Raw genomic sequence first — 27034 nt, forward strand, 5'->3', positions numbered from 1 at the left:
GATGTGTTAACTACATTTTCAGAAGTGATGGAAACACCACGGTAGGAAAAACTGTGCTCCTGGTGCCTTGTTTTTTCTCTTTGGTTACGGCTAGGCCCTGAGGCAGACCCTGCTCCCCTCAGGGCATTAAGCTGCTGGAGGCCCAGCTCTGCACACTGGGTCAGACCAGGTGATTTGCCTTTCTGTGGCCTGATCTAAACTCTAGCATTTATTTCTTAACCGTATGTTTATTTTATTAGTTTTCCTCAACATTTATTTTATCCTTTGGTGGTGTTTGTGTTTATGTAACCAACCCCCAGTGCTTTGTAAGAGAATGTGGGCATAAAGAAAAAACTAAGTAAACCTAGGAAATTTTCTTTTTAATAACATTTGTTTCAAGAAAATACAGCAAGTGACTTAAATCCGAATTCCTGTGTCTAACACAGCCACATTAAGCACTTCTGTTTCTCATTAAATATTTTTATAAAAGCTTATATCATGAGGAAAGCTTGTATCATGCTTTAAGGGTATATAGAGCCATTTCTTGATGGATTTGGATATCTTTGTTTTTAAAGTAAATACATTACTCTAAGATATACCAAGGTTTTATAATTATCAGGTACACAGACTAATTCAGTCAGCTTTAGGCAATTTAATAGCATGTTTCAATAATTTTGTGATCCAGGGGGCTATCTTAACTTGTGACAGAGGAATCACTACAGATATTCCACAGTCCCTTTTCTGTCCTTCCCTTTAACCTTGCCCATTATGTCTTGCCACCCATATAATATTTTCTTCATACAGCATCTGTATAGAACTATTTTTAGCCTGAAGGAGAACTCATGTCTGAAAGTGTTTAGATTTGGAAAGAGTAATTTATTGCTTAATGGGCACTTGCTACTGATCTTTTTATGATGATCTTTAAATTGTCCAGTTAGCATCATCATCTTATAACAAGGAAAGCTGAGAAAAATGTGTCCTAGAATTTTCATTTGAAATTTGGGGATCAGTTTTGTTGAATGATCATAATCTAAGTCTTAAAAAAGATTAAAAAAAATCAGATTAAGTCAGTTTGGCCACAATGTATTATATTGTTTGTATTGTATCTTACAATAGCACTTCTCCTTGAAAAATGTAATAAAAGCTACATCAGAATGTTATATTGCCCTTTGAGATTACAAGGAGTAAGTAGTTTAAAGCCATATACATTTTCTAAGTCAATAAAATAGAAATTCTGGGTCCATGAATGAGTTTGGGGTAGGTGGGCTACGCTGAAATAGAACAGTTGTTTGTATCCACATGTTTTTCTAGGGTCAGGGTCTATAGTTTTAAAAAACTTTTTTAAAGGAATCTAAAGTGTCAAATAGCCAATGTGAATATTTTTGTATTGTGGAAAATATTTTGAGTTTTTCCTACTAAAACCATGTATGTACGCTAATTGCTAGCTTTTGATCAAAAGCCCTTGCTTCAGCCCATGAACTTGGATCTTCATGTAAATTGGCTGACTATAGCTTCATGTATATAGGACTTGTTCTAATGTATTTGAAAGGCAGATGATCCCTGTTCTTGATGTGCTAGAAGTCTGTGGAATTTGCATTGTGGGAGGACATTTGTGATATAAATGGCCACTCTACAGAGATGAAGTCATTCAGTTGCAGTTCAGTCAACTAATGTCTTTCAAAGAAGCTGTTATTCTAGGTACTTTTGTTGAGCGGTTTCATGTAACTGTAAAAAAGAAAACAAAATAGTAAAAATACTAACATTTCTTAAGTGTTAAATGCTGGCCCTATTCCAAGTGCTTTACTACATTTATTGTCTCCTTATCACAGTAACTGTGAGGGCTTTCACAGATGAAAAACTGAGGCTCAAAGCCTAAGCATTTTATCCAAGGTCACTTACAGAGCTGGTGAGCGGTGAAGCCAAGACTCTTAATGAGACAGTCTGATTCCAGACCTCCATACCGCTGGGCTGTATACTGGTCAACAGTGGTGACTTTTCATTAACAGTTAAAGTATCTTTTCCAGTTCCTCAGATGCTTAGGAGCAGTTTCCCCCCAATAAATAGATTTCTGGCATTTCAAGTTTGGTAGTTGCAATAAGCTTATTACAGTTGTTAAAGCAGATACTACTTATAATATTAGCAATATGGGAAAGCAGTAGGGAAAGTAGTAAATCTGTGTCTAATTAGATTTAACATCATCATCATTCCTATGCATGACTGCCAGGAGGGGAATACAATGCAAGTTAAAATAGAAGGGCTCCTTCCTTTCTGAAATGTAATTGCACATCTTCTGATAGTCTAGAATTCAAATTGGATATTACCATACTGGCTCCTTAGCATAAGTTCTTTGTATTTATTTAAGAAAGCTCTCTTTGGTGAGGTGATACGGAAATGAATTAAACCATTGAAGATAAAACTTTATCTTTGACTTGGCTAGGGAACTCCTAAAGGATAGTATTAGTGTTTCTCATTAAAAGTGGTAAAGCTCAGTTAGGTCAGATTATGAGGACTTTGGAAAGTCAAATATTCTAAGAGAGACTTCTTTTATCGCTACAGATTTTGTAGCATTAAGATTCCATTTGAACATCTGGGCATTAGCATTTTTGTAAAATCAGTTTGGTTCAATTTTAAACAGATTTTTTGGTATTTCACTTCATTGGGAATATCTTCCTAAAATCTGTTGTCAAATCTTGGTATGTTTCTAGTGCAGCATATAATAAGGGAATTCTCATTCTAGGCAGCTGTCGTTAGTGATCCTTCTAGTATCAGGTAGGGCTTTTGATTTTTTTTTTCTTGAAGAAACGAAATAACTTACAAAAACTTTCAAACATAATTACCACAGCAGTGATCCTATCAATAAGAAAAAAAAAATAAAGATGAGTTTAAAAAAGAGGACAGATGATCAGAAATGGGGCTGAGAGACAAAACTATGTTAAAAGTCACTTTTCATGGTCTTGGCTTGTTCAGTTATTTATTCTGTTTGTCCTCCACCCCCTTTTAGGGAGATACTTTATTAGGGTTTTTGGCAGAGTTCTTAGTATGAAATATTTCCATAAATGGAAGATTAATGTACATCTTACATCAGGTTCTTGTGTTATGTCAATGCCATAAATTAAAAAACTTTTATTTTTAGATTTTCTTCTTTTCAGTTTTCCCCTTACCCTGGAGAGACCCTCCTCATCTCCCTGTGGGACTTTTCCAGTCACTCGTACTTTGTGAAGGACCATTTATACTAGTCCATATTGTTCTTTGATGTGGCAGTCTTCCAGAAGTCTCTCAGCCCTTGGGGAACTGTTCGTAGTCTCAGACGACAGTGGATCTTTTGATAGAAATGTGTGTATTTTTTGTCTGCTAGTTATAGAGTCCTCGTGTCCTCCTCCCTGTTGTCCTCCTCAGTTCTCCTTCGAGTTGGTGTCCTTTGTACTGCAGATGTCACATTGCTCAGTGCTCTGCTTTGTGCATTGAGCTGAAAGTTGGATGAAGCCCTCGATACCGCAGAATATACTCTTCCATGTAACCTGAATTTTGGAATTGGTATGGGTGAAAGCCAGTTTTAGAATGACTATAAAGTCGGGCAGAACCCCATTACAGAATGTGACGGACTGGGTGAATCCGATGCTTGCTGTTCCAGGGTCAGGGAAGGAAAAGGATTGTAGTTCTGTTGTTCCTATGACTAGGTTTCAGAACTAGCAGAGTATCTGAGGACGCCCTTTGTGAGCAGACGGTACCAGTTGTTGAGGCATTGCTGAGAGAACGTGGATTGTCTCAGACCAGTTAGTTGGGTCAAGGGAAGGATGAAATGAAGAGGAAGTGCGTCTTTCTCTCACTCTGTTGAGTGACAGCATGTTCCACTTGTGAGCTTTTATTGAGATGGGACTTGTCTAGACTTCGAATGAAATAGGTTTCAGGTAAAGTAGAAACATTATGTCAGAGGATTTTGGACTCTTAAAATGAGTCTTAAACATTCTTTTTAACCCTTTGGATCTTAGATGTGTTTGATGCGATAGCTGCCTTTTCCTGATCCTGACACGAATGATATGTAGGTCCGTCTATTTTCTGATTCCCTAGTGGTATTATCTTCCAAGCATTAAGGATGCTAAGGGTGTAGTTTCCAGACTAATTTTGGATATTTTCAGTAGCTTTCAGGAATTCACTGTGGTATTCCTTATACCTATTTGGATTTTAACGGCTACGTTTTTTACACTTTCAGTGCTAAGAAAAATCTATATTTTCTAGCTTTGAAGTTATTTAACAGATAAATGCTGCTTGCTGATTTATTCTGATCGTATCTTAGACAGCCAAGATTTTTCACTCATCCTTTCCCTTTATTTAATAAATAGTACATTTTAATGTTTCTCAGAGTGAAGGTCTGTAGTCTTTTTGTATATTTTATCTTTGTATATGGTAATGTAACAGTGATACACAAGGAAATGTGACTGTGTTGTCACCGCAACAGCAAATTTTGATTGTGAAATTCATGACTTTTTGCTTTGCTTATAAACTTAAATTTCCTTGGCCTGTATATTAAGCTACAGTAAATTTGATGAAACTGTTCATCTCTGGTTACACCAACTTTTCAAATGTGAATCCGCATCTTCTCGGTACTTGATCTCTCCAATCTATTAATGTTTCTAGCTACATAAACATCAGTTAGCTCAGTAAATTAAACTTCACCAATAAATCAGCCATGTCATCTGAGACACTTGAGTTAGCAGGCCTGTGAGGAGAATAGTTTTTTTGTGTTTTTTATTTTAGTTTATTTTTTTTTAGGGGGGAGTAATTTATTTTATTTATTTTTAGAGGAGGTACTGGGGATTGAACCCAGGACCTTGTTCATGCTAAGCATGTGCTCTACCACTTGAACTGTGGTACCCTCCCTCCCAAGAGTGTGTTTTTTGTTTGCGTGTGTGGATGCCCTTCTCTCGCTGACTGCAGGTTGTGATGGGGAGTTGAGACGTCTAAGGAAAGGAGGAACGGCAGTGCGGGTCGTGAGATGTGAAGCACTGTTACCCTGCTTATGCTTTCCCAGAGAAGCCTCCAGGAGTTGCAGACTGTATACTATTATTTTTCCTTTTATAAGTGAACCTTTTAATTAGCAGAATGCTAACACAGAGTATAACTTTCTGCTTTGTTTCGTGAAACATATTTTGAAAAATCTACAAAATGCACTATATGGACAGAGTTCTAGAGCAAATGATACTAGAGTTAAGCTGTGAGGCTGGTTTCTACAAAGCTACAAAATAAATACTAATCAGTGGTCTAAGCAAAATCCAGGAAGGATTTGTGTTAATTTGACAAGTGGGCTTAGAATTCTTTAGCCATTATTTTTTAGAAACCAGCTTTGTTCGTACATCCTTTCTCTAATTTGCTTCACTTTTGATCTTTGATAAAACCAGCTGCAATTTTGTTTCATTAACAAACTTAACTGGTTGACAGATGTTTGTTTTGGCTTGATTGTGTCCTTTCTATTAGAAACAGCATAAGCATACATAGAAACCATGCTGGGCCCTTTCCTGTCTGTAGCTAGACAGGAGTTTCAGAAGAGCAACTTAATTTTATTTACAAGTTCAATTTTTGTTCCTCTGTGCTATTATAGTAGGTATACAAACATTCCAGCTCTTGTTCCCCCTGTCAGGGAGGTCTTTTGTTCTTAATCCTCCATCTGTTAGTCCAGCACACCACCTCCCCCCACCTTTTTTTTTTCAGCATTGCAAAATCTTAGCATGCAGAAAAAGGTATTGCAGAATTGGTAATTGAGATATCAGTGACTCTTCCACAGTTCAAGGAAGGGTATGGGACTAGCCTAGTGAATTTAGATAATTTCTTCCATCTTCTTTGATGTCAGTAAGCTGCCATATGGAAAGCAATGAGGCCTACAGGAAGGAGGTGATCCTTGATCTGGGCTGCCTGTGAGACTGAAAGGCACGTGGGCTGGGAGCCAGAGGCCGCACTCGTAGTAGTTTCTGATGCAGCCAGTCCTGATTTTTGCCCGTGGTGTGCTGCCATGCTTGTGGCCATCTCAGATCATAAATGGGAATGATGAAGTTCAAGAAACAGAGTAAAGGTTATATGGGGTAAGAGAAACAATAGTAAGAGAAGCAAAGAACGCTTAAACTAAAATCCAGTGTTAAGAACATGAAATGATGATTCCTGTTTGATGTTTGATAAACTTGTTTTCCAAATTTTATTTTGATATCATGTAGCGGCCTTATATCAAATCCCAACCCTAGTTTTGGAGCCTTGCGATGTGAGTCAAGCAGCAGAACATACGATCTACTTGTGGAAGAGTGTGGGCAGTTTGAAGAATATGAGCCATTCCAGATAGAGCACTGGCAGGGTGTAAGGAGACTGGGGGAGGGAGGCCATGGAGGGGGCCAGGAAGACGCTTCCCCCTCAGCTTTGTAATTTATAAAATTGCAATAATGCAAAAGAGTTGCAAGAGTGGTCCAATAAGCACTGTTATTCTCTCTCTCCCGTGTGTGTGTGTGTGTGTGTGTGTGTGTGTGTGTGTGCGCGTGTGCTCACATACATACATACATTCATATTGTTTGGCTGAACTATTTGAAAACAATAGAAAACATTATGATAACAAATTATACTACTACTTAATTAAATATTAAGGAATATTCTCCTGTGTAACCACGATACTATTATCTCATGTAGGAAATTCGGCAGTGAAACAAGAGTATTATCTAATAGTCTGTATTTCTTCAGGTTGCCCCAAAATGTCATTTATAACTTTTGATTTTGAGCTAGGATCCGGTTAAGGATCCTGTATTGCCTTTGGTTGTTATATCTCCTTTAATAAAGAAGTTTTCCCTCTTTTTTTATTGCTCAGTGACATTTTTGAAGCATCTAGGCCAGTTGCTTTGTGGGATGTCCCACAGTTAATGTTTGTCTGATTACATCCTCATGATCAGATTCAGGGTAAGCATTTTTGGCAAGAGTACTGCATGGGTTGTGTTGTGTATTTCCTTTTTTGTCACATCAGGAGATACATCCTTTCAGGTTGTCTTGTTACTGGTAGTGCTTATTTGATTAGTTGTTGAAGGTGGTGTCTGCCAGATCTGTCTTTATAAAGGTACCTTTTCCCTTCTGTAGTTAATAAGTAATTCGTGCAGTGATGCTTTGAGACCATGTGAATATAACCTCCAATGTGTATTAGTTTTCATATTACTTTCTGTAACAAATTAACAGAAACTTAGTGACTAAAACAATACGTATTGATTGTCTTACAGTTCTGTAGGGTAGAAGTCCAACATGGGTCTCATTGGGTTAAGATCAAGGTGTTGCAAGGCTGTGTTCTTTTCTGGAGGCTCCAGGGGAGAATCTGTTTCTTCCCCTTTTCCAGCTTCTACAGGCTGCCTGCGTTTCTTGGCTCATGGCCCCCTCTCTCCACTTTCCAGGCCAGCAACATCCCATCTCTCCAACCATATTTCCGTAGTCACGTCTTTCTCTGACCACAGCCTGGGCAGCTTTTACAGGATTCATGTGGTTAGATTGGGGCTGCTTAGATAACCCAGGATAATCGCCTCATCTCAAAGTCCTTAATTTAATCAAGCTATAAAGATTATTTTGCCACTAAGGTGACAGGTTCACAGCTCCTTGGCATCAGGAAGTGGATATTTAGGGAGGCATTATTCTGCCTGCCATACAGTGGTTTCAGTATCCTCACCTAAATCAGTTTTTGCATTAGAGGTTGCAAATCTTTGAAGGTTTTGGGGCTATAATGTAATAACATGGTCTGAGTCTGCTTAGAAAGGAATGATCACAGCTGATGACAATTCTAGGTGGGACGGTACATCCTGAATCATTTCCGTGAGGGCAGGAACAAGGGGCTCCCCCCCACTTTCACCTAGTGTTTCTTTATTCCCAAGTCAAAGAACTGAAGGATGGATTTGGCAGTGTTATAGCTTGAGAGTTTTTAACAATAGGAGTTTGGATATCCAAAATGTTTTCTAACAAGTGCACTTAAAGTTGTAGAGGAGGGTCTTTCATTTAAATGCCCACAAAGTGCATGAAAATATGTAAGACAACTTAATAAGAGAGGTCTCTTGGTGACATTTTATGTCTATTATTTAAATTTAAATCCTCCATTAGAGAACTCTAAATAAGGCTGAAAAAGAAACTGACTTGTTTGGGGGGAAAAAAACAGTATCATGGTCACCATGTTATACCTCAGTAAAGTTGGGGAAAAAAGAAAAATATCCTGCAGGTGGATATATATTTTATTCCTTTAGTTCTTAATAAAAACTCAGAAAAAAAATCAAATCAAGATTCACAAAGTTGGTTAACCTCAAGAATTCTCCATTTACTTTCTTTTCGCAGTGTTTTAGTAGACTCTTCTGCAGTCACTGCAGTTAGTTAAAATGCTTTGGAAACACTGACTGTTCCAGTTGTTAAAGAATAACTGTTTAGTTATCAGCCTGTAAATGTGCTTCCTCGCACTGATAAAAAAAGATCATCTTTTCATCCAATGAGCTCTGACCTGTAAACCTCCCTTCCAACTAATCTCATTTTCCACCAGCTACTGAAATATAACAAGATGCCAACAATTACATCCTCAAAAGCATTTATACCAACCTACATAAAATCATCTCTTTATTGGAAAATTATGTAACATCTTGATTTCAATTTAGCATAACATGTTGGTTAGCAATAAATCTTGGTAGGGTATGAACACAAGCCTGCAGGCAGTTTGCAGAACATTGATTAGGGGCAAATTATGTGTTTTTTCTAGCTTCTAAAAATTTCAGAGCAAAATGAAATAAATAGTTATTATCAAGACCACCATTTTTTAGGTCGTTTTAAAATCTGACATAGTAAAACATCACCATGTATCTTGCACTAAGTACCTGGACTCTCCTGAAATCTGTGATTTATGCCTGTGACTATTTAAGTTCCCAGTTTTGTCTATGATGCACAACAAAAGCAGAAGAACATGGTTAAAACCCGTACTTGGGCCTTGTAAAGTATGCATAATTAACAGCTCGTATTAGATTTGAAGGCTTTACAGAAAACATGCAAGAGGATATTAATATTAAACACTTAGTGCTTACTGTGTACCAGGTAAAATACTAAGTATTTAATATATGCAAAGTAATTTTACATGAAACCTGAGAGATAAGTACTATTACTGATGGAATTTTACAGATGAAGAAGCAGGCCAGAGAAGGTACCTTACGCAAGGAGATCTTTCCCCTGCTCCTGACTTCTGACCTCTAAGATGGCTCCCAGTCTCTTTCTTTCGTAATTTCCTCTACCCACTGCCAGCACCTGAAGTATGTGAGCAGCTTGGTTCCTTAGCTCAGGGCAGCCTCACTGCAACACACCCCTCTTGCTGCTCTTCCCCTTCTGAGGGTAGATTTACATCGGAGGGTCTTTATATGCAAGGGATGTGTGTATATATGTATGTATTTATTTTTTTTTTACAAAAGGGATGTTCACCTCGGCACACTTGAAAATAAAGATCCTTGTGGCTCCCTTTATGACTGCTGAAAAAAAAAAAAGTGTTGTAGCTGGTTTTTCAACCCTGGCCCACAGGTTGGAGTACAACCACTTCACCACCTCCTTGGCCTCCCAGTTATCTGGATGGAATCAACACATACCTGCTGAATTCTTGTAACATATAAAGCTCTGTCCTGGGCACTATAAAAGTTACAAAATATAATAAGCTATATTCAAATTGGAATTAAAATTACCAGTTGAAACATACCAAGACACACAGCTATGTGATTCCTTCTCAAATGGCCAGTGGGGTGATCTCATTTTCTGAGTGACTGAAGTTTATTTTCTTTAGGAATGAGTAAATAACAGCTGACATTCACATATTGGTACTGTAAGTCAGACACCACTTAAAGTGCTTTAAATATAGTAACTTGCCTGTGAGGTAGTACCTCTTTTCTTTCTTACAAGGGAGGAGACTGAGGCCCCGGAGGTTAAAGGACTTACCCAGGGTCACATGGCTGTTGTGTAGGGAATGGAGGGAGGATTCAACCCCAGGCATTTTGGCTCCATAGTCTGTACACTGAACCATTATGCTCCACCACCTCTTATTTCCTTCACAAAGAGAAACTTCTTTTAAAGAAAAGGTATTGAAAAGACTAACACATTAAATTAAGTTCTTATAAACCTGGACCTCTCAGTGCCTTTTTAGTGTTTATAATAGGAGCCACTGAAAAGACTGTTAAAATTTGTAGTGTGACATCATTTAAGGTGGCTTTTCCCAAACAGTGCTCAGAGGTAGAAGGAAGCAGAACTCTAAGATGTTAGTGATGCTAATAATGTTCTGAGTTGTAAAGTCCATGAGAAGTTCTGGAATTTAACCTGCCTAGCCTGCAGTTTCCCAAGATGGTTTGGGCCCTCTCCTCTCCCTTTCTCCTCACTCCTCACAATAGCCATCCGTTTGTCTAGAAATCATTGCATTTGGTTAAACACAGTTTGGATAGTAATGATGTAAGTTTATACTGCTAATCCCTTTCCTCATTTCTCCCAAAATACACATCCCAAAGGAAATAATTGACTGATTGACTGTGGTGTTTGTACTTCAGAACAGAAAACCCAAAATCATCACATTCATGCCTTGTCTCTATTATGAATTAATGTAGTAGAACTGTTGATGATAATTCTTCAACTGTAGAGTAACATTTTAGAGTAGCAGGTGATTTTCGAGGTCACCAGGTTCAGGGGTTTTAAGCTGAGGTCCAAGGGCTCCTTTCAGGGGGTTGTGAATCCCTGAACTTTGTATACAGACTGTGGACTTATATATTTTTGAGTATTCTCCTGTTGTCTCTCACCTCTTCTCTTCTTCAACAGGTCATTTGATTTAGGCCAGTGGTTCCAAGACTTTGCGGCACGTTTGAATCATCTGAAGAGCTTTTTAAATTCTGATGACCAGATCACACCCTATACCTGTTAAGACAGAGTGTCAGGGTAGGAGGCAGGCATCAGAACTTTTTGCAGCTCTTTAGAGGATGCCAGTGAGCAGTGAAAGTTTGGGAATGAATCACTGCCCGAGGCTAACTTTCTTCCTTTATAGACGAGCAAACAGGTCTACTTTTGTGGTTGAGGAAACAGTCTAGATATGTTAATTGGGCAGGGAGCTTAGAGTTCATTCTAAAGGAGTCCTTGGAGGAAGAGGCTCTGGACCAGAATGCTTAAGTTCAAATCCTGACTTCTCCACTGGGCAAGTACAGTGTGTCTTGGTTTCCCCAGCTGGCTGATGGAGATAACAAAAGCACAGGCTGCTTAGGGGTGGTTTGCTCCAACCCCATTGCCTTGAGAAGCCAAGATGGCGGGCATTTCCTGGGCTGTGATCGGAAGGGCAGCTGAACAGAGGTCAGCGCTGCAGGAAGGGCGGTTGCCGCTGGCGCTCCCTGCCTGGCCATCCTGCACCCGAAGGAGAAGTGTAAATTGCTACCCTTCTCACCTTCCAGTGAAGACCTCCTCTCCCACTGGAGACTTGTTCTAGTCATCTAGGCCGCCAATTGCTAACATTCATGTTTCTTTGTTGTTTTCTCCCCAATTCTTGTTATTTAAATAATCAGAAAAAAAAGTATATTTTCAGAGTAACACATGCTTATTTTACAGACTTTGAAGAATACAGAAAAGTTCAGGAATGATACACTATGACCTCAAATTTCACTCCAGACACAACTACTGTTAAAAGTTTGTATTTTCTTTCTTCCAGTCTTTTTTCTCCTGCATGTGTGTATTTGTTCTGTTTAAATAAGGAGAAGGATATGTTAGCTATATAATCTTGTATCTTGCTTTCTATGTTTAAAATAGGTTGTGAGCCTTTCCCCATATTCTTGATGATTCTTTGAAGTGTGACTCTACAGAGGCTGGTAGTGTTTCTTACTTCTTTGTCGCTCAACATTGAGGATGTTCCTCATTTTTTTTTGCTATTACAAATAATATTGCTGCTAAAAATTTGTGTACATGTGGGTAATTATTTCTCATAGGATAGATTATTAGAGGAGGTACAGTAAGGCATAAACCTGAATTCTTTTTCTAAAATTTTTGGAACATTGTCAAAAGGTATTTCAAAAGGTAGTACCAGTTCATACTTGGGCAGAGTATGAGAGGCCTTGGGCATCCATTTGCTTCCTCATCCTTACTTTTTTTTTTATTTTGCTGGTGTGGTAGAGGGAAGAGTGGAACCTTGTTACTTTACTTCGTGTTTCTTTGATTACAAATGACTTGTACATTTTTTTATGTTTAATCATGTCATGGTTATCTTATCTCCCCATCCTTCATTCCTGTGTCCCAGAAGCAACCATCTTCAACTCTTGTCATTTCTTCTAGAAGTTAGGGTTCTGTATTTTTAAACAGCATTCTTATAAAGGTGTTTCTTGAATTTCAGTTTTAGACATTTTCCATTGACTTCTTGCCAGGGAAAATAAGAATAAGGTTTCTTATACACATATGCCCTTCCCTGTCCCCTTGCCTCTCTCTTCTCAATGTAATGTAAGTCTTCATCTTTGCTTAAGTATTTGTAGTCAGGGTTTATATTTTTACCTGTATGCAAATATTATTTAGTTGAGCCATGAAAAATACTATTATCAATCCTTGTGATTTTTTTCTTGCTTATTTTAAGAAAGTTCTTCTCCATCCTGAGTTCAGAGAGGCATTTATGGATATTTCCTTCTAATTTTTTATTTGTCTTTAGAGGTGTTATACTTCAATCCTTAAAATCATCTGTAATTTTAATTTTGGTAAATGGTGTTAGAATCTCTTGTTGTTTTTAGTAGCTGATTGTTCTAGGATCATATAATAAAATTCTTATTTTCCCACTAATTTATGGTGCCTTAAAAAATCACATAATAATTTTATATCTTATCAGAAGGCTAGATCTCATTTTAATACTCAGTTCCACTTTTACCTTTGAACATTTTAATTTAATTAACTTTCCAACTTTTATTTCACTTAACCTCATTTAACCTGTGGAGCTGTCTCCAATTTTGCTTTGGAATGTAGAGAAGAGAGGAGGCAAAAGGCAAGTGGCCTCCATGGTACAGAATTCCCATTTTCAAAGTTTTCTGGAATACATAGATCAGTTGAAATCATTTGCTGCTCAAATCCTGTGGATCTCTGGAGGGTCTTAGCTAGTCCTATATGTCAGCCTGTGTTTCACTAATTCCTTATGATCATTTTATGAGACTGAGTGTTCAGAAAAGGGTTTATTTTAGCTGATTAACTCTTGGTTTTAATGATGTGAAAGTGCATTTGTCAGAGATCCTTGCTATATTAAACCTGACATAGCTGGAAGAGAGTGGATTTCCTGTTGGGCATGACTTGAGCTGTTGCCCATCACACTCTGTCCCCTGCCCTGCCATCTGATCTTTCCAGGCACCTCAGTCTCATTGAGTATTGCCCAAAGGTTTATACTGGGCTGTGAATTTCCTAAATTTACCTCTCTCATTGAATTTCTAATTTAATTTATTGTGGTCAGAGAATACCGTTTATATGTTTTCAGTCTTTTTCCATTTATTGAGACTTGCTTTATGCCTAACATACGGTTTGTCCCAAAAAATGTTCTGTGTGTGCTTGAGAGAAATGTGTATTCTGCTATTGTTGGGTGGAGACATCTGTAGATGTCTGTTAGGTCTAGTTGGTTTGTAGTGCTGTTCAGAACTTCTAATTTCCTTGCTCCTCTTCTGCTTGGTTACTCTTATTGAAAGTGTAATATTGAGGACTCCAACTGTTATTGTTGAATTATCTACCTCTTCTTTCAGTATTGCTACTTTTTCTTAATGTGTTTTGAGACTCTGTTGTTAGGTACAAATATTTATAATTGTTACGTTTTTCATGATACATTGACCCTTTCATTATTGTACAATGTCCCTTTTTTCTTCATAGTAACAATTTTTATGTGAAAATCTTTTTTCTCATAAGCCACTTCACTTTTCTTTGGTTACCATTTGCATGGTATATCTTTTCCATTCTTTTACCTTCAACTTACTTATATCTTTGAATCTAAAGTGTATCTTTTGCAGACAGCATAAATAGTGCTGCTGTGAACACTTGTGCATGAGTATTTGTTGGAATCTGTGTTTTTAATTCTTTTGGATATATGCCTAGGAGTAGAATTGTTGGGTCACATGATAATTCTACATGTTTAATCTTTTGTGGAACTCCCTAACTGCTTTTAACAGTGACTGCACTATTTTGCATTTCTACCAGCAGTGTATGAGGGCTCCAATTTCTCCATATTCTCATCAGCACTTACTGTATTCTCCCCTACCCCCTTTCTTCGTAGGCTAATGGCTCCCTTAGTTTCTTTTTCAGAATCTTCATGGCTAGTCGTGCTTGCTTATTTTTCCATATAGACTTCAGAATCAGCTGTTTAGAACTGAAAAGATCTTGCTGTAATTTTATTGGAGTTTTTAGGGTATAGAATGGCATTTCTTGGAATCTTTGTTTTTAATTATACCAAATAATTAAATCTTATACCAATAATTGAATCTTATACCAAAGAACAGGTGTATCTTTCCATTTTTAAAATCTGTTCTTTTACTTAAATTTTTTATTGTGGAAAAATTTCAGCATATGAAAAATCAAGAGCAGTGCTTACCCATTACCAGCTATGACAATAATTACCTCATGACCACTCTTGTTTCAGTTATATCCCTACATATTGCCCCTAGCTCCTGCTACTACTGAATTATTTTGAAGCAAATCCCAGACATACATCATTTTGTCTATAAATACTTCTGTGACATAGTCATTATTATCTATTTAAAGCCTTTTATATGTGAATGTAAGTATGTAGAATATAGAGTGTGAACAGTGTACTGAAGAATAACTTTATGTTAAACTAAATTGATTCCTACGTGTGATCTTTTTGGGTTGCTGTTGTAAATGGAGTCTTCCATTACACTTTCTAATTGTCTCTTTTTTTAAAATACAGGATTGTTACTGATTTTTATATATTAGTTTTATACCTAGCCACCTTACTGAATTCTTTTGTTTATAATGATTTTTAGTGTATTATCTAGAGTTTTTCAGGCAAGTAATGCTGTGATTGGCAAATAATGATTATTTTAATTCTGTTTTCTCCTTTCTAATTTATGTATCTTAAATTTTTCTGTTGTCTTTTTATCAGCTCTGGCACCTCCTTAATGATGTTAAAGAATACTGGTGATAGTGGGTATGTTTTGGGGGAATACTTCAGTATCTTCCAATTAAACATGATGCTGACTTATGTATTTACCATGTTGTTAAAGAGATTTCGTCAGATATGGTTTTTTTAATTGTATTAAATGTCTTTTTAGCACTTATGGAGATAATGAGTTTCCTCCTTGGATGCTTAGTATAATTAATTACAGTATATGATTAATTATAATAACTGATTTCCTAATATTTAACCATACTTGCTTTCTGAGTATGAATCCCACATGTTCATGGTGTATTATTTATTTAACAAGTGGCATTCCTTTAAATAGTAAATTTTCAGGGCATATTTAAAAGTTTTAGTCTTAATAAATTTACTCACAACATTTTAGAAACATGTCTATTCAGTGAAAAAGTGTTCTTATTAGTAAGCTTATTTCCTGTTGTCCCATCCTTTTGTTCTGCTCATATTGGGGGACCAGATTGTGTGTGTGTTTGTGTGTAAGTGAGATAGAGCATGCATGCACTTGAGGGAGAGGGAGAAAGGAAGGAGTGAGAGAGAACACAACCTTGTGCAAGAGAGAAAACACAATATTGTGTTTTAGAAGCTATGATATGATAATTGTAAGACATGATATATCCAAATCTTTGTTGTAACAAACTGTAATATAATAATTTTTTTACCAAAACAATTTAAACTAAGTATTTTTACCATTAAATTAAAACCAGATGTGTCTAATAGGTGAGAATACTTGAAACAGTGGTGATAGCATAGTATGACTGAAAGAATACGGGCATTTTAAATTTAAAATTTGCATTTTTTGACCTTTTGGAAGTTATAAAAGTAAAATGTGCCTAATGTAAAAAATGTAAACATATAAAGTAAAAAGTAAAAGTTGCTCCTCATTGGCCCTGTATGTTTTTCCCCTAAAATAGCTTTCCAAAGACAACCAACCACAGCTAGTGATTTGTGTGTATTCTTCCAAGTCCTTTTAAAAAAAAGTACTTGTACATAGATATTATACATATATTTGTGTGTGTATATTTTAACAAAAAATAGGTTCATACTTTTGGTATTTTTTGTTCTTTTGAAATTTATTTTTTTCTATCTATATATGTATATACACATATATATATAAGAAATGTACTAACGTATTCTTGAAAAAGTTCTAATAATAGGAAGAAAACAAAGCCCCATACAAACTCCCTGAGTCTCAGTGATTTCATCTGTGAAAAAGGGAAGAATAAAATATTTTTCATGGGAGTGTTGATTAGGATTTCATGAGATAATGCATTTGAGTACCTGACACAGTGCCTATTCAGTAAAAGAGATAAGTAGTTATTTTGAACATGTATCAGCTCTGGAAAAATTTTTTAAATTATTTTATTTTTAGCTCTGGAATGTTCGATGACACACATTTTGCTTCATTACCTATAGGTTCTGACAGTGATCTTTTGATTTACTCTTTTTTTAAGGCCCAATCAAAAAAGAGAAGGTCTTAAATGTTTTCCTTATAGCTTTATGTGCTATAAATATGTTTAATTTTATAGCAGAGGTTAATTTTTTTCTTCTTCTTTATTAATTATTTAGATTATTTCTCTCCTACTCACCTCAGTCAGTACTTTTCATACCCAAGTGTGCCTCCATCACAATTTTTGCCAGTTTTGCATAGTATCTATCAATTGTTTTCCTAATATTTTCTTTCATATTGCCCCAGTAAAGAGGCATAATAACCAGATGACATGCATGAATCTTGGTTGGATTCTGTACCAGAAATTGTAGGGAATAATTAGGTACACTTGAATTTAGCCCAGATATTAAGGGAAATTAAAGCATTGATGTTAATATTCTTTGTGTGGGTGATGGCATTTTGGTCATCTAAGATTATGTCCTTATGCATTAGGACACGCCTTCTGAAGTATTTAGAGGTCAAGTGTCATGCTGCTTCAGGTTACTGTCAAGTGGTTCATCAACAACCGTAACCAAAGTACGTGTGTATCAATGTATGTGTACGTACAGAGAGATGCAGGTGTCGAGAAAGGCAGAATCTTAACTGGTGAATCCGGGGGTAGGGCATACGAGCAGTGACTGTGCTACTTAAACTTTTCTTTAGGCTTGAAATTTTTTCAAAATGTAAATTTAGAAAAATAAGTGTAATTAAACTACTCATTAAAAGTAAAATTGCCTCACGTTCTTTACTTTAATAGAGCTACTGAAAAAGGAAACTGTACCACTACCGTAAGTGGAAAATAAGTATTCCTTGTCATAAACAGAAAGGAACTCTGAAAGTTACTATTAAACATTTTAAAATGAAAATGTCTTTGGATTCTGTTATCTGCTGAGACTCTCGGCCCAGGCCTAGTCTCTCAAAGGAAGATTAGCAAATATTAGAGAGGAGTTAAAAACATATTAGCACCAAGCTGAGACTTTCCCCTCGACTTAATGAGAGAGTATGAGAGAAGATTGAAAAGGGAACAGCTTTCTCATGACCTGTGATTTACATCTCTTCAGACCGTCCTGAATCTCACCTCAAAGCATCTTAAATCCCACGCTTTGGGAAATACTACATCCGCTGATTTAAGTATGAAGTGTTAGAAAGAAAAGAAACCTCTGTACTGAATTGTTTATAGTGCCTATTATGTCTTTGTTTTTAAACCAACGTTGAAAGTTAAATGTTGAATTATCATCATTATTATTTGGTAGTTTTGATCACTACAGATGCATGTTTGGCCGAACGGCGTCCTGGCCTAAGGCAGATGTCACATTTTGCAGTCTAAATCATTACTAGTTTCTTGCTCTGAAGTTGCTCTTATAGTTGGGGCTTTGCTGGTTTTTTTGTTTGTTTGTTTGTTTGTTTGCCTTTCTTTCTTTTCTTTCCCGCTATATTGTTCCTGCTGTTATTTGGAAGCCACTAGGTCGCTTTGCCTCTTGAACAATGAAAGGATCCAAATCGTGTCTGTCTCACATTTTGTTATCCCAGTACAAGGCTCAATTGAATAAAACATATTACCCATCTGGCCTGGAAATCTCAGTGGCACTCAAAATAACTTACTAACAAGTTGTTGGATCATGATATCTTGAAATTTTTCTGAAAGTTCAGCTTCTTTTTAGCTGTTGCTAAGAGAGAAATTTCATTGACACGAGGGACATGAGGACGTGTCTGCACACTGCCTGTTGTTTTATAGGCATTTGGCTCTGTCGCCTTGCAGATGGTTAGACTCTGGGTGGTGGGTAAATGTGTGCTGATTATCTTATTGAATTAAGGTTACCTTTTGTCGTTCATTGAATTCTGCAGACCAGTTGGTCAGTGAGCAGCTGCTCTGTGTGGCTTGGTCAGGGTTTTGAAGCACATAAAGACTGTCTTAAAGGGTGGTCAGTCTAATCCAGGTATTTAACAAAGCAGTAGAGAAAGCTTTCTTCCTCTTTTGACACTGTTTTCTGTTCTGACGGAAGCAAATGAACAAAAACGTTTTTACTCTTTGCTCAATTAACTAAATGATTTAAAGCAATGATTTATTGAGTGTTTGGATGAATGCAGTTTTTTAACTGAATGTTTTAAGTTGAAGAAAATATCCTATCCTAATATTTGATGTTAGAAGCATTCTAGTTTTATGGCAGAGTCTATGTTGGAAGATGCATGGTAGACTAATGGAGTTGTTGGGTTTTTTCAGTTTATTTTCACAAATATCCTGGAGACCGAAAGCATGCCTTAGTGATATCATCTCTTGGCAAATTCCAGCTGTATAATTTTTGTAGGGCTATTTTGTTTTGAATCTGCCATATTTTTATATGGATTCTATCTCAGTTTCTGGAAACTGTTTCAGGAGGCTTCATTTTTTTTTTTTTTTTTTTTAGTATATGTGCTGCCAAAGTGAGCACATAGAGGCTTCATTTTTTAATAAAGGCGGTCTAAATTGTTTTTAGTAAATTGCCAAAAGTGTGTGGCTCATTTCTCCTTTAGGAGAATTTTCTTGGACTGTTCTTTTTGGTTTTACTCAGGGTACAGTGTAGAGGGCCTCAGAGAAGACGTGTGGCCACTAGTTGATTTGCTTATTGTCAGAGAGAAGCCACTTAACAGTGATTGATGAGCAGCTGTCTGATTTCTCTAGTTCGGTCATCTGGTGGGCCCAGGAGACTCTTGATTCAAAGCCCACTTTTTCATTTGGATTTATGTGCTAGTGATGATCACGATGTCTGTCAACATTTATTAAACACATATTCTCTGCTGGGCCTTGGACTTGGTCCTTTACATATGCTCTTTCATTTTATCCTCTCAGCAGCTTTATGAGGTAGGTCTCATTAGCTCCAGCTCAGAGAGGATAAAACGGCCTCCCAGGGAGGGTAAGTCACTTGTCCGGTGTCACACAGCTCGTCAGTGCCTGGGCCATACTGGAGTCCAGGGCTCTCAGCCTCCAAGTCTCATGCTCAGTTCTGCTGTGCTGCTATTTTAATGATGATCTAAGCCACAGTTTTTTGGTCAAATTTAAGAGTAAATAAAAAGTTCTTTAGGGCTTCAGATTCTATGTCTATGCTTGTTTAAATTATGGTAAAAATAATGTAACAACATTAAAGAAAAATTTTGAAGTGTGAACACTGTCTGTAATCTTGCCACTTGAATACAGCCATTTTGTTTTTGTTTTCTCTTCCAGATTTGTCTCTGGGCATGTCCTTTTATATAACTATAATCAAAACATATCTGCAGCTATATATTAAGCTTTCTAAAAAACATACTGTTAATTTATATTTTCCATTTTAAATGTCATTCTTTTAAAAAGAATTTTGTAACTGTTTTTTCCCCTTAATGGAGGCACTGGGATTCAGCCCATGACCTCATGCACGCTGAGCATGGGCTCTATCACTGAGCTGTACCCCACTCTGCCACCCCAATATCATCCTTTAAAAAGGCTTCTCCTAATCTCTTTGAACCTCCCAATCCAATTGAAAACCCTTTAGTAATTCCAACAAAATACCCTATACTTTTTCTTATTAGCACTTATTAGTCTATAATTATGTATTTATTTGTCTGGTTATTACTTAACTTCACTTGTCCCCTCTAGCTGGAAAAACTCCACTAAGATGGAGACCGTATCTCTTTACTCACCTCTTTTGAATGAGTGCAAAGAACTGTTATTTATGAGCTAAAATTAAGTTTCCATCTATCTGTTACTCCATTGCAGGAACACACAATCTGTCCAGAAACAACTGGACATATTTTCACTAAAGTTGGAGGGTTTGGGGAGAGTGTGTTTAAGATGATCAGGAGACCTGTATCTTATGTTTTCTGATCTTGTGTCAGAGGTGACGTACAGAGATTTAAAAATTGAAACCTAAATTGAAAGTCCTATGGGCAGGTTATTGGAATTGCAGACCAGGGTTTGCATTTTAGAGTTGACTAGCTTCTCCCTTGGGCTACTCCATATCTTGATCTAGGATGAGATCAAGGATGAGGGGCAACAAGAATCTCTGTAATGATGACCAGTGGACCTTCCAATCAGGTATCAGCTAATTTTCAATAGATCCATTTGATCTTTTCATTTTGCTTCTTTGAATATAAACTGTCTATTGAAAGATGATTTTAATTGCAATTTCTCGTCTGAAATGCTTGTGAGCTAATGAAACAAGCTGAACAATGCAAATATTTATAGTACAAGAACATGATCTGTTGATATCTGAGGCTAGAATTTGGTTAAAAGAAGAGACTCTGTGTTATATACATAACCCTCCTGGATATATAGTGATTATTAGGAAGGTTTAAAATAAATCAGATACTTCAGGTATGTAAGCAAGCCAACTGCTTGGTAATATAAAAATCTTAGCAAGGTCATCTGTCGACAGCCACAGATGGAAAGAAATAGGAAGAGTCAAATAAAGACAAAATTTGTTTTCAGTCTCTGACATTTAAAAAATCAGTTTTGAATTTAGGATAGAAGATTGTCCTTTGAGTCTTTGGAGAAACAAAGGGAAGCTGGTGTCAGTCTCCCAGCCACTGCCCTCTTTAGCTCTGTGGGCTGTGTTCTGGGGTGTTCTGCTGCTGGAGCCCTCTTGTTTCTCCCGGGGGCTCACCCCTCTCCTCCAGCTCCCACAGAGGATTCTGCAAGCACTTCTCTGTTCCGTACCATCCCATGCCATCTCACTCTGCATAGCGGCGTGTTTGCCAAATAACCAAGTGTTCAGGAACCTGTGCCGAATAGTAGACCAACAATTAGACATGTCTCCTGTCCTGGACCTGTCAGTACGTGGGTATGTGTGTCAAGCCAAGGCCAGAACCAGCAGCATAAGAAGAAAACTACCACTAATGTTCATTAGCAGAGGATACAGTCCTCGAGTAGCTGTATGGTACCCACAGTCCTTCACATCACATCCTAGCAGACTTGTCGCCTCTTCTTGGACAGTCTCCTGGTTTCTAATAATTTCTTCTCCTCTAAGCCACTGTCACATCATGATCTTCATTGTCCGTCCTGCTCCTTGGCACTCTCTGTAACTCTTCAGTTCTGCGGGTTTTGACATTCGAGGCTGGTTGTCAATTCCTTGGAGACAAGCGACTAGATCTTAAATTTATTCATAAGCTGTCTACCCCAGGGACATACTTAATTCAATTAAAAAATTGTAGAATCTCAAAGTTGAGAGAGACCTTATGGGTCCTGGAGCCGAGCCCATGCTTGAATCGCTCCTGCAGATTCCTCACAAGCGGTCGTGCCGCGTCTGCTCCCACCACTGCCAGGACGGGGGCCCCTGTGTCCGGTGCAGCTTTCATCCCTGGGTTCTGTTAGCATCTACTTGCATATTTTGAGCTACTCTTTGCTCTGGGTCCAAATAGGGCTGAACAAGAGTGAGAAGGGAACTGTTGAGAATGTAGTCTGTGCTGGACATGATGCCAGGCTTTTCACCTAGGTTATTGTTGCTACGTGACCACTTACTGCTGCTCAGTTGGGTGCCGTAATTTACTTCCTCCTCACCTCTATGCAGGAGCCTGTTTTCCTTTTAGTTTTAAAGACCCTGCCACCCAGTATCTTTCTTAAAACTCCCTCTACTCTCAGATGGACTAGGAAGTAGGCATCCTTACTAAACATATGAGGAAATTTGGGCCACCCAGATGGGAGGCAAACCCCGTCTTCTGACTCCAGAGTTAGCCCTTGCTCTGCAGCGCTGTGGGCTTCCTCTTTCAAGCTGAGGGCGTGGGACTTTCTAGCACTTGAAACTACCTCGTTCTGGCCCGCTAAACCCTCCGTGCTGGCCTCTGACTTGGTAACCTGCACAGTGCTTACCTGAGGGTGGGTGTTCATGTTGCTTGCGCCCTGGCTGTGACCGCATGCTGTGCTGTCCTGGGCTAGAGAAGTGGTCTCACTCACTTGTCCCTTTCAGTGTTTAGCCTTATGCAATGATGTCTTGACAGGGCCATTTTTTTTAAAGCAATTTGTTTGTTTATTCTTTCATTTTTCACTCAAAAAGTCTACCCTGAATCAAGCACAGTTCTCAAAGACGCCCCTGCTTTCATGGAATTTATACTCCAGTGGGAGAGGTGATGAAAAGCAAATAAACCAACAAGGTAATTACAGATTGTGTTAAGTGACAGGTAGGAAATCAAGAGTGAAGCGAGAGAGCAAAAAACCAAGGAATGTAGCGGTGGACGTTGTACGTTGAAAAGTTCCTGAGAAGGGACAAAAGGATGCCAAGGGGTCAGCTGTGGGGAGAGCCGTGGAGCTCAGGGAGGAAAGGGTCAGAGTTTGTGTTTGAAGAAGACAAGGGCAGCTCATGTGGCTGAAGTGGAGAGAACCAGGGTGTGGGATCTGATGTGTGCTTTTAAAGATCGCTGGGAGACATGACAGCTAAATGAAATGTGTGACCCTGGAGTGGGGAACAAACAGTGCTGCTATAAAGGACAATATTGGGATAAATGGCAGAATTTGAATACAGACTGCATAGTAGGTAAGAGTGTCATATCAGTGTTAAAGTTCCTGAATTTGGTGATGCATTGTGGTTATGAAAAGAATATCCTTATTCTTAAGAGAGGTGAAGAGTCAGGATCTCTGAAGCTTATTCCAAAATGGTTCAGGAAAAAAAAGAGAAGAATAGAAGGTGACAAATTGTTGAGGGCATATGGGTGTTTATTGTAATACTCTTGCAACTTTTCTGTGATCTGAATTTTTTTTCCAAAAGAAAACTTTAAAGGTCTTTGAGGCTGCCGTGTGTGGGAGGAGCTACAGCAGGCAGAGGAGGGTGAGGCAGGCCTGGGAGGGGAGGAGGTGTTGGGATGATGGAGTTGTGGGCAGGGCTGTAACCCTGGGGATGGAGAGAAGAGGACAGATCTGAAATGTTTTGGAGGTGAAACTAATGAGTCGGGTGTGGTGGCCGAGGGAGGAGCGGGAGGTAAAGTCAGTCCAGCAGAACCTTCTCCATCCCAAGGAGCTCTCACCCCAATCTGTTCTACTCAAGGCAGCCACTCTGTGAAGAGTTAACACAGCAATTTATTTCTCAGGGATGTGAAGTGACTCATCTGAAGTTACTGGGTGTAGGCAGAAATTCTACTCTCTTTACCCAGAAAACCAAAATAGAGGCATGAGTTCAGTGTTCTTCAAGCTAAACTTTCTCTCATTAGTTGGTTGTGAAATCAATGTAGTAGCTGCTACCAGCATTAAAAAAGAAAGGAAAAGAACCATTATAGCATGTCCCATGTGGAAAGGATAAGTAATGTTTCATGAAACTTCTGTTTCAGTTAAATTTATATATATGTATATTTTAGGTCATGATGTAAAAATGTGTTATTTACTTTGAATTACCATCAGAACTTGGAAAGCCAGACACAGGATTATTGTAAACAGGTCTTGCAATCCCCATGGGAATAAGAAAGCAAAAGATAAACTCACTGGGGTGGCTACTGTTGGCTGTCCTGTGTTTATTTGCTTAATGATGGATGGGCTTTAAGTCAGAGTTTTCTTAGTTGACTTCACAGTCATCCTCTCCTTCCAGTCCTGTGGTCAGCAACTACTGAGTGCCTACTGTGTGCCAAACAGTGTTCTAGGCAACAGCAGTGAGCAGAACAGACCTGACCCTCAAGGAGCTTACCTTTAAACATGTTACCAAGTGAAACCTTGAGATTCCTTTAGTTTTTTGAATGATAGATACTCTCAAGATTTAGTAGGACTGGTCTGGGAAGGTGACGTTTGTGTTCAGACCTGAGTGAAACTGAAGATGCAGCTTTACTTCATTAGGAGTGTCCCAAGCAGAAGCAGCAGCTCAGGCAAAAGCCCTGTGATGGAGACAAGCCAACGGTTTGGAGGGACAGAACTATAGTGTAGGGATCCCGGGAGAGGAGAGGAGATTTAGGATATTTTTGGAGATAAAGCTAACAGAACCTAGTACTGGATTGGAGGTGGAATGTAGAGGGAAGGGACGAAGGGGTGAGTATGGGTGGATGATGAAGCCGTTTACTGGTTGGGAAGCCCGGAGGCTGATGTAGAAATGTGATTTTAGAGAAAATTTAACCAGTAGTTCTGTTCCTGGCCATGAGTTTCAGAGGCTTTTTGGATATCCAGACCCAGGGTGGTCAGTTGGATAGTCAAAGTCTTGCATAAGAGTCTGACCTGGAGAATTTGAGAGCCATCAGTCTATAGCTGGCATGTCAAGGACTGAGACAGAGTGAGCTGGGGGGCGGCGGGTCGGGTACTGGGAGTGTGGATCCCCAAAGAGCAGAGGCCCAGGGCATTAAGAGGAAGAAGGACCATCAGTGAGAGAGGAGGAAAGCTATGTAGGAGCCTAGAGAAGATGTTCTGGGGAGGAGGGAGGGAAGCGCCCAGTATCAATTTATGTAGCATCTGACTCCCTGTTTTTGAGTCCTGGACCTACTAGCAGTAAGTGAAATTACTGATCCCAAGAAGTTACTTCTCTGTGTCAGATATATGTGCTTTAAAGTTTTAAAAAACTTTTATTGATAAATTGGGGAGACTAGCACTCATTTCACAGAGCTTTTTGATAAATTTAGTTAGTTAAGACACACAGAGTGCTTCAGACAGTCCTTGGCACATAATAAGAACTCGATAACTGTTAGTTGTTTGTAGCTGTGGTGTTTATTATAAGAAATCAATTCAAGCTTAAGGTCTAGATTCCAGATGAGTAGAGAAGTACGTAATAGCGGTAGTGACTGTTCACCTGTGTGCTATGTGATCACCAATTTTGTTTCTCTAGTTCTCTGAGTAGCAGATTAGAGCAGTCTTGAACAATGAGGGCACCTTGTTACTAGATTATCATTAAATGGTGATATCCAGTGAACCTAAAATCAAAGTAATGGAAAATTGTCTTCTTTTTTCTCAAACATTTGTTTTTTCTTCATCACACATCATCTTTCCTTCCCTTCAAGGTCAAGGGCAGATATTAATTTTTACTATACTGCTGCATCTTCACACAAATTATCATCTGAAGGAGCCTCTTAGATTTGACAAATGAAATCTTTTCCTTCCCAGGAGGAACTTGTTAAACCAATAAAATTCAAAATTTTAATTCCCATTACTTTCTAGTGTACATCATTTTATTCATCTCGAATAAACATACAACCTCAAGCATCCTACAAGGCAAATAGATTCCTTTTTAATTAGTGGTTCTCTATACAGAATTCTATCATCAAGACATTTATAAACCAAGAAAGGTACAAATATTTACACTTGCAACTTCATGTCAACATTACCCAGTATTTGAAGAGCTCTGAAAATGTAAATGTATCTCCCAGTTTTTCTCTGTGGCAGTAGAAAAATAGGCTTCACCTTCTTAGGAACATGTCTGTTCTGTTATGTATGGAATGTGGAAGAGACATAGAAGTGTTCTTTTTTTGGTGACCGACATTACTCTTCTCATGCAAAGACTTGTTGTTTTTATTAAAAACTAATGTTTGATTTTTTGGGTGCTTTTTGTAGTACTGTTTCTTAGGCATCTCCAGGTGTTAAGGCAAAATTTTATTTTGAGGAGTTAATTGCTTTTTAAATTATCATGCAGAATTATTTCTCAATTTAAGTAAAACTTTAATTCCAAGCCAAAATTAAGCCAACTACAGGGGTTCCTGGGAGCCGAATAATATGGTGATAAGATTTTGTGTGTCATTGTGGGCAGGCTAATGCTTTATAAAAGATTTTTAATGATGCTTAAATATTTGGTGGTTTAAGATCCCATTTGAAATGCAGATGCCCATTAAAATGTGTTGAAATAATCTGGAAAAGGGGGAATGATTTTTGCCAAGATTTGAGAGAGGCATACTGTTTCCCAAGACTTCACTATGCTTTTGATGCTGCAGAAACTGGCTCTGCCTAATTTCATCTATTACAGACGCTGGTTATACTACGCATGAATCCAAAAATGATTTTGGGTCATTCAGGTCATTAACATATATTTAATATACTAATCTTTTTTCAAAGCATCAAAAATAGTTAAGATGAAAGACCAGATAAACATATGTCTAGAATGAATAATTTAGTTCTAAACATCCTGAAAGCTAACAGAAAAGAGAAAGATACAGTTTATAAGATTCTCACTGTCAGATACAGAAGCATAGAAATTTGAGGAGAGAGAATGTTTTTCCCGCTTTTTCTGAATATAAGGGCAATTTATTTAGGTTCTAATCCGATATAGTCAGCAATGAGTAATAACATTGACAGTCTTTCTTTCCACTCCCTTCTCTCCTCTCTCCCCAAAGGGAAGTACCTGATAATAAAAATAATGATGTGCTGGTTGTACAAAAAAGAAAAAATTAAAACACATAAAAAAATACACATATCGAAATGAAGTTTTGCCCTGAATGATACCAAACCTCTGTGGAGTAGACATTTCTCACTTCTCATTTCACAGAAAGGGATGGCCTTGAATCACAACTCAATGGAGATATTTTTGTCAGCAGCTGTGATGATATTGAATTCAGCGAACATTTATTGGACATCTCAGATTTGCCCTTGTTAGGGA

At 37.9% G+C, this 27034-nt stretch overlaps 1 protein-coding gene across 6 annotated transcripts in view; it reads left to right on the forward strand.

Moving 5' to 3' along the window:
* Positions 1-27034, forward strand: part of KAT6B (lysine acetyltransferase 6B) — a 158877-nt gene that overhangs the window by 15289 nt on the left and 116554 nt on the right. The gene's annotated exons all lie outside the window — the stretch shown is intronic.

The sequence above is a fragment of the Camelus bactrianus genome, chromosome 11, assembly GCF_048773025.1.
Source record: "Camelus bactrianus isolate YW-2024 breed Bactrian camel chromosome 11, ASM4877302v1, whole genome shotgun sequence".
Classification (NCBI taxonomy): Eukaryota; Metazoa; Chordata; class Mammalia; order Artiodactyla; family Camelidae; genus Camelus; species Camelus bactrianus.